This window comes from Cupressus sempervirens, chromosome 3 (assembly GCF_028749045.1).
Source record: "Cupressus sempervirens isolate cs-2001-9-10 chromosome 3, ASM2874904v1, whole genome shotgun sequence".
Taxonomy (NCBI): Eukaryota; Viridiplantae; Streptophyta; class Pinopsida; order Cupressales; family Cupressaceae; genus Cupressus; species Cupressus sempervirens.
Genome location: NC_143120.1, coordinates 782,289,219 through 782,297,113, shown reverse-complemented (window position 1 = coordinate 782,297,113; position 7,895 = coordinate 782,289,219). Strand labels below are relative to the sequence as shown.

Here is a 7,895-nt window from a genome sequence, read left to right as displayed (position 1 = left end):
CGCACAACATCATGGCTTGTGATTCTTGCTCAATCTTGAAATTTTTGATTCCTTCAACTCATTCTTTGTTCTTCTCCATTAGATTTTCTATTGATGCATCAAACTCATTTGATTCTCCATTAGAAAATAACTTGGTGGTGCTAAAATCTTTGTATAGTGTATCATTTTCTGCAATGGCAATCTCTTTCCTTCTCTTTAAGTATTTCCTTAATTCCTCCCTAGCTTCTTCTAGTGAATGCAAAATGAGTTGGATCTCAATTCCTTGGTTCTCTACAATATTTCCCACTTTGTAGACCTCCATATCAAGATCTTTTCTCTAAGTTGTAAGGCTTCTCCTAATGATAAGTTACCTCTGATACCAATTGTTAAAATTTAAAATTGGAAACATATACTTCTGAGGGGTGGGGGTGAATTAGAAGTCCTAATCTTTAACCAATAAAACTTTTAAGTTCAAACAATACATGCATTAACATATTGAAATAACATATAAAGTAGATGCATCCACAAAAACATTTGACACTACATATGATTACCTAGAAACCCTTCAATTGAGAAGGTAAAACTGGGGTGGGGATAACACCCACAACTCTTTACTACTATAGCAATAAAGTGTAACTTGTTAAGGTTACAAAGTTTGACCATGAAACATGATCTGCCCTATAAAAGGCCTACCTTGTTAAAGGCTTACAAGAGATTGTTAAGTCCCACCCTATTAAGGGATTTCACACCTTGCTAAAAGTGTACTTGTTTAAATAATTTCTAAACATTCACTTGGAATGTCACCTTGTTAAAGGATTTCACAATGACTATTAAGTCCACTGTAGTCCAAAGGATTTCATCCTGCTAATACAGTTGTTAGAAAGTAACAATAGAATGTTTGATCTGACAACTTAGAATCTTGTATTGCTGATTTTAGATCTCAATTCAGTCCACCTTGATCCTCTTGATCTGATATAATAATGTTATATCGCTAATCCTTTATTCTACAAATTGATTCTACAATTCTTTCACTCTTCTAAGTCACCTTGAATGTTTTCTGACCAATTCACCCCTTTTCTTCCTCCTATTCTTCACTTGCATCAATATTGAATTATGGGGCTTCATCTTCCTTATTAAGATTTTTGTGACTTAGGGTTAGGTATGAATCTACGACTGAGATTCATCCTTTTTTCTACTTAACCATTCCAATTTTTGATTGGTTGCATTTTGATTGCATAGGAAAACCAATTATATTTAATCTTATTTTTTAAAGCTTCAAGATCTATCCAAAAGTTGGCATAAAAATGGTTTACATAGTTGTTTATACCATCAAAAACATCTATGTTTGTTATGTGTTACTTGGCACTTGATAATACTAATGCTCGACACTTACTGTAATTCTGTCTAACTTGTCACTTGAACTTGCTTGGCATCAACTATTCATTCAACACTTGAATCACTCGGCATGGTCTATTTGCTCAGCACTTGAGTGACTCGAAATTCATTGCATCTTAGTATCTATACATATTATACTTAGCATGTATTACTAGCTCAACATGAGCTCAGTAAATATCTTAATTGTGTTGACACTCAATTGCCAAAACCAATCTAAGATCAACAAAACTCAATTTTGATGGTGCAATTAGAAAGGAGGGTTCGGTGAGTGGAGGGATAGTTAGGGACAAGGGAAGGATTTTGTTGGCATATATTGGTTAGTTAGATAAAGTTTTAAGTAATACCACAGAGGTGATGGCTCTATATTGGGTCTTAAAATTGGTCATAAGTGTGGGATGGAGGGATGTACAAATTGAAGGAGAGTCTAAAATAATTATTGAGACTGTCAAAGGTAATATGAGGGAGGGATGGGCTATCAAATGTGTGATAGATGATATCAAGTACCTATTAACCATTCTTAATAGGTTTGAATTGAATCACATATTTCAGGAAGGAAATAGCATGATTGATGGAATGACAAAGATTGGCTTAATGGTGAAGGGGCTTAGATGTTGTAGGATTTTTTTAACATGTTACCAAATTTGGTAAGGGAGTTATGAGCCACGAAGTGAATAATGATGAGTCTAGCTAGATATTTTGTATTATGTTGTTGAGCTGGTGGAGAGCACATGTCCTCGATGTACAAGTGACAAGGAGTAGAGGACTGGGTATTGGCAATAATAAATACAGTTGGCCTAAAAATTGGAAGTTTGAAATGGGGGAATTTTTATTTATTTCCCTATATGTGTCATCGTACAATTTGTAGAGAAAAAAAATATTTTTAAAGGGTTGATGTGCATTGGGAATGATGGAAATGATTAGAGGATAAATTGTGGTAGCCGACACATGATCTTTCTTACTAATTTGGTTGTTTTCATCATTACAATTAATTGCGATTATCATCTCCACTTTTTGGTTTTTCTACCTATGTGTGAAGCCCTTTTTAGAAACTATGTCTGGGTTCTGAAGAAAAAGAGAGGAGAGGGAAAAAATTTAGAGATGGGTGATGATTTGATGTGCATTAAACCAACTATTTGATGAAAATATGAGGAAGCCCTTGGTGTGGTGCTTACTGAAGGAGGGTGATTTTGCCTCATTCATGGAGGTATTTAATGAGCATGATGAGAAATGCTCTATGCAATTTGTTAACTCCTGGGAGGATGACAAAGTAATGATAAATGGTATATCATTTCATATTTTGGAGGAGGTGATTGCTCTGGCGATGAGCTTGGCCATGAAGGGTAGAAAATGGCAGAAGGTGATGAGGGTGACAAATAGTGTGAACCTACAACATTTTTTTATGGATGGAGAGGAACCAATTCAGCACTAAGGTGGTTTCATGTGGGAGAAGCTTCTTGGCCCATGGAATGAGGTTTGTTTGGTTTTGATGAAATATCTTGCCCTAGAAGGAAGGTATGAAGCAAGGTGGAATTGATACAGCTTGAAAATTAAACCTTGGTGTAAACTGGTGAAATTAACCCTCTTTTTCATTTTTTCTTTCACATCAATGACAATATCCTCTAATTCATGCAAAAAGAAGAAAGGAAGAAAAATAAAATCCTCTAATTTCATTTTATATCCTCTCCTTAATCATTTTTGCCATTGGGATTTTATTTTTCTTCCTTTCTTCTTTCTGCATGAATTAGAGCATATTGTCATTGATGTGAAAGAAAACATGAATAAGGGGGTTAATTTCACCAATTTACACCAAGGTTTAATTTTCAGGCTGTATCAATTCCACCTTGCCCTGGTCCCCCCTAGGATTGTGGAAATTGACATTCCATCCCATCTAAACCCCTGGCCCAAATGGTTCCCCTTAAGATCACGGGTCCTAGAGCCCCTACCCCACAACCTTCACCTAGTGGATCCCCGATGAATCCTTCCCCCATGGGGAAAGGGGGAGATAGGATAAAGGGAAGGGGAAGGAAGTGGTGGAGTCAAAGGAAGAGGGGAGAGAGGGTAGGAGGAGGTCAGGGAGGTTAGAAAAATCTAATGCTAAGAGAAAATTGAAGGAGAGAGCCTCGCATGAGGAGGAGTCATATTTGGAGGATTTGAGCTACCCTAAATGGAGAATGAAAGAAAAAGCGGTAAACTTTGGGGTGGGAGGTACGGAGGAGGTGGAAGAGGAGATATTGGACTCCTCCAAGTCAGATTCGGGAGAAGGAAAGGAGAATAAGGATGTGTCACATGTTTCGGTGACAGTTGATATGGGGTGTGTGGACCTAACAAGGGATTAGTTCCCTGATACGATGGACAAGGTGCCCTCCCCCATAACAATCTCCTCCCCTGTCAAGGTTGTTTTTAAAAATGCTACTAACCCCAAGATTGTACAGGATACTAGAAAGGCTAGTACTAATGGCCATCTTGGCAAGTTGCAAAAGGCTGGTAATGAGGTGTGGAAGAGAATCCATGTGCTAGAGGAGAGAATGTGCCTACTAACTAAGTTCATGATAAAAGTGACACATGTAGCTACCACCACACTGAGCCTGATTAAGGACACTGAAGTGGACCTATCTAAGGAGGACTCTAAGATGTTGTTTGACTTCTTGGCAAAAGACTGGGCAAACATCCTCCTAGGGAGGAAGGAGGCGAACTTAAGGTTCCCTCCTTTTTCTTATGCTATTAATTTGTTGGTTACTGGACTTAATAGGTTACAAGCCTATTATGGCTTTGTTAATATTTTACTATAGTTTCTTAAGTTTGATAATAGACAATTTTTTTAAGCCTGTTGATACTTTCTTAATTATGGTTTCAAACTTTGTTTTTGTTTCAAGCAACAATAGAGGTTAGTTTAGTTTTGATGGTTTTTCACTAGTAGTTGGCCAATTTGTCTATAATGGGCCAGCCCCCTAGATTTGGCTTCTTTTAATCCAAAAACATTTTAAGACTATTTTCTATTAGTGCAAATATATTTTCTTTCATTACAAATATTTCTCAAACTTGTGTCTTCCAAATGACCCCTAACCCCCTTTAGACTACTCCTATTCGAAAACCAATAGTCGAGATTGATTCTTAATCAAAGGCTAATATAAATTTAAAAAATAACTTAACAATCAATAACAAAATTGGTCATAAGGTGTCACTTCAAAAATCAAAAAAATTATTAAATAATTGTCTGCACCTTCACAAATATTATTTTAGAAATAACTATTTACCATTGTTTACTAAATGGAAAAATGGTTGTCCAAGCTAACCAACTAACAATGGTATATAAAGTGAAGCATTAAAATGTATCCACAAAACCTCTATTCATACATGGTCCCTTCCATCCACTTAAGGGAATCAAACTTATAATTATTACCACTATATTTAATAGTATACTTGTAATGTGTATTCTTATTTTCTTTATCTCTTCACATTAAACTTAATTTTAAAAATATTAAAAAATATATGACATTTTATTCATGCTTTTAAACATTTATAATTTATTTTCAAAACATAAAATCTCTCTCTCAACAAAATTATAATATTTTGAAAAAGAATCATCAAAAAATAAATAATAAGTTTTTTATTGTTAAAGTTAGTCAAAATAAAAGTCAATTCCTTCTAAATGTAAAGTGGACTACAATGTATAGCGTACTTTATGAAATCATTATTAACCTCAATAGCCTACAACTCATTGTGATAACCCATATTTCACTCTTTATCCTTTCATTATTTCATTAACGTGACCATTATCATTTTTAGTAATAATTATATAATGAGTTTAATTGGTTGAATCTAATTGCCAAAGCATATATGGTATGATTAGAACACATATCTTTAAAAAATCCTTGATAGAACTCTATCTATAGGTGACACATCTCATACTATTATTAAATGCATAAAATAAGGGTTAATAGTTTGATGAAGGCTGAGCAAATAAAGCTTTTTAGTCAATCATGAGAATGTATCCACAAAATGATGTTGTCTGCCAGCTCTTTAGAAAAACCCATGACATTCTCATTTCACTTCATATACCAATAAATAAATAATCTCCTCAAATTTAAAGGACTCTATTATATAAATAAGTAGAGATCAACACATTAAGATATTTAATATACAGCTGCCATTTATTATCATTTCATTCAATACATAGATGTATGTCAAATTGTACACTTTTCTGTAATAGAAATGCTCCAAAATTGAATAGGCGCGAGGTCTTACCTTAACATGTCACTATATGCAGGTCCTAGTTTAAGAAAGCTATGTACGAATATGAGGATGATGAAGGGATATGACTCACCGCAAATATTAAAGTTATGTAAGCATGCAACCTATCGGCATCATCAGTCATCATCTTACTGTATATAAAGTAAGTAAAGTAGGTCTTTGAAAAGGATAAGAAAATCACTTCCAAAGGTAATAGGAAGATACCTGCCTTGGCCCCCTTCGGAAGCCCTTTTCTACTCTATAATCTCATACAATATAGATATTATGTTGGAAATCCTGGAAAATAATGGTACAAAGTAACCTATGATAGAAGCCCATATGCAACATCTGCATATAATTTAAGACAGAGAGTGAACAAAAAAAAAAGCATTCACATAGAGCTCATGATACGCTTGCAAGCATTAACCCCTTTCGTTGTCAACAATGCATACTTCACAGCTCACCAATAAGCTAGATTATAAAGTTGATTTAATGCCATATCTGTGACTCTTGAGTTGGCGTATGGCATTCTACTTTTAACAATCATTAAAACCAAATACTATGTCAGTTCTTTTGATAAGCAATTTTACGACCAGTCATTTTTCTCTAACCATGAAAAAAATCACAGCCCAAGATGACGTACAAATTATTAAGGTATTCCAACAGATAAAAGCCATTTCAATACCAAATATGAATACATGTACAATCCACTAGGACAACTTTAACAAAGGTCTGGCGTCCTCATAGTCAATATGTACAATTGAAATAATAAGAACTCATCATAAAGATTATGAAAACTGATAAGTCCTCAAATGAAGAAACCAGATCCATATCATTGTACAATGGTTACATATTCGGCAGCCCAACTAAGATTCGAAGAACAGTTTGTCGCGCTGTTGCAAATATCCTTGATAGATCATAAAAATTTAAGTGTTAAGCAATGATGTAATGGAAAATAAATCAGAAAAACTATAATGTTAAGCAACTAAGTAATGGAAAATGAAAGTTGCATATTCAATTCATAAGTAAAGAAACAGTTGTGAAACAAACCTAATGGAAATATTCTGAACTTGGGGAGCAAGATATTGAGCAAGGGAAGGTTTAATGCACAGAGGGACAACACTAATTCATCTACATCTACAATGAAGTTTAGTGTCATCCCTCCTGCGCATTAAACATACCATACTCTTTCCTCAATGTTAAACTCTTTCTTCCCTCTTCATCGAACAAAACATTTTACATGAAGGACTAAATGTTACTAATACATAGCTGATAAAACTGAACCAGCCTAAAAAATAAGGCATAGCATCTTATTCTTTCTTCTTGCTTCTTGCAAAGAATGTGCTTTAAGAAAAAGAAGATATGAGCTTTCTAGGAAGCCTTGCCGAATTTATAAAGAATTTTACAGGAAAATGCAAAGTGAATTTAAATTTAAAATATTTATTTCTTCTTTCCAAGAAACTCCTTACAATGTTATTTCAGAATTTGTCATGGATGAATGTGGTGTGAACAATGGTTGCCGGATCGGATCGTCATAGTCTTGCTTTCTAGATCATTGGACTGTTGACCAAAGCTGTGCCACAAATGAAATATGTTATGAATGCTCTTACGAGATTTTGACTAGGGTTTACAGTTTTTTTTCGTACCAGACGGTGGAAATTTCAACATGAGATAAAATGGAAGGGACCTCTGTCTTGTCCTTATATCTATGCTACTTAATAGTTCCATGTTTTGGTGGAAGTACAAAAGAAAAAACGGGTTAATTGGAGAGATAAAGTAAAAATAAAAATAAAATAAAATAAAATGTGTTAATCAATCTCCACCATTATATAGCTTTCGATGCGGTCCTTTTCCTCGGTTAATGGTTTAGAAATTCTGTGTCTTCCGTCAAATTTCATGAGAATTTCCATGAAAGTTGGTGTGTAGTGACTGCCATATTCCGTCACTGGGTCCTCCTTGATTGAAGCGTTATGGTGGAAATGAATTAATAAATCAATCTTCAACGACAGACTGCTAAACCATCATTCAACACTATTATTCTCCTTTTATAAAGTAGTTTTTGGCTGATGTCCCTTTCCTAAAGGAAATTTATTCATATATAAATTTTGAGAAAGATGTTTCTAAATTACATGTCTTGTGTGAGTGGATTTAATTTATCAAAATACATTTATGAAATTAGTCTGACTTAAAAGACATCTTTGGAGGTATGAATCTTAGTGGATGGCTTCTATATCATATATCATCCTACTCATTTATTTGAGTTCCTTCTCTTCAAATAATTTTTATTTGAT

General features: G+C 34.3%; 1 long non-coding RNA gene across 1 annotated transcript; it reads right to left on the bottom strand.

Moving 5' to 3' along the window:
• Positions 1 to 6,250: 6,250 nt before the first annotated feature.
• On the bottom strand, positions 6,251 to 6,944 carry LOC149569124 (uncharacterized). Its single transcript, XR_016361721.1, has 2 exons — positions 6,655 to 6,944; positions 6,251 to 6,511 (listed from the first exon to the last, which is right to left on the bottom strand). It is a non-coding gene; the product is annotated as an uncharacterized LOC149569124 (long non-coding RNA).
• Positions 6,945 to 7,895: the final 951 nt, after the last annotated feature.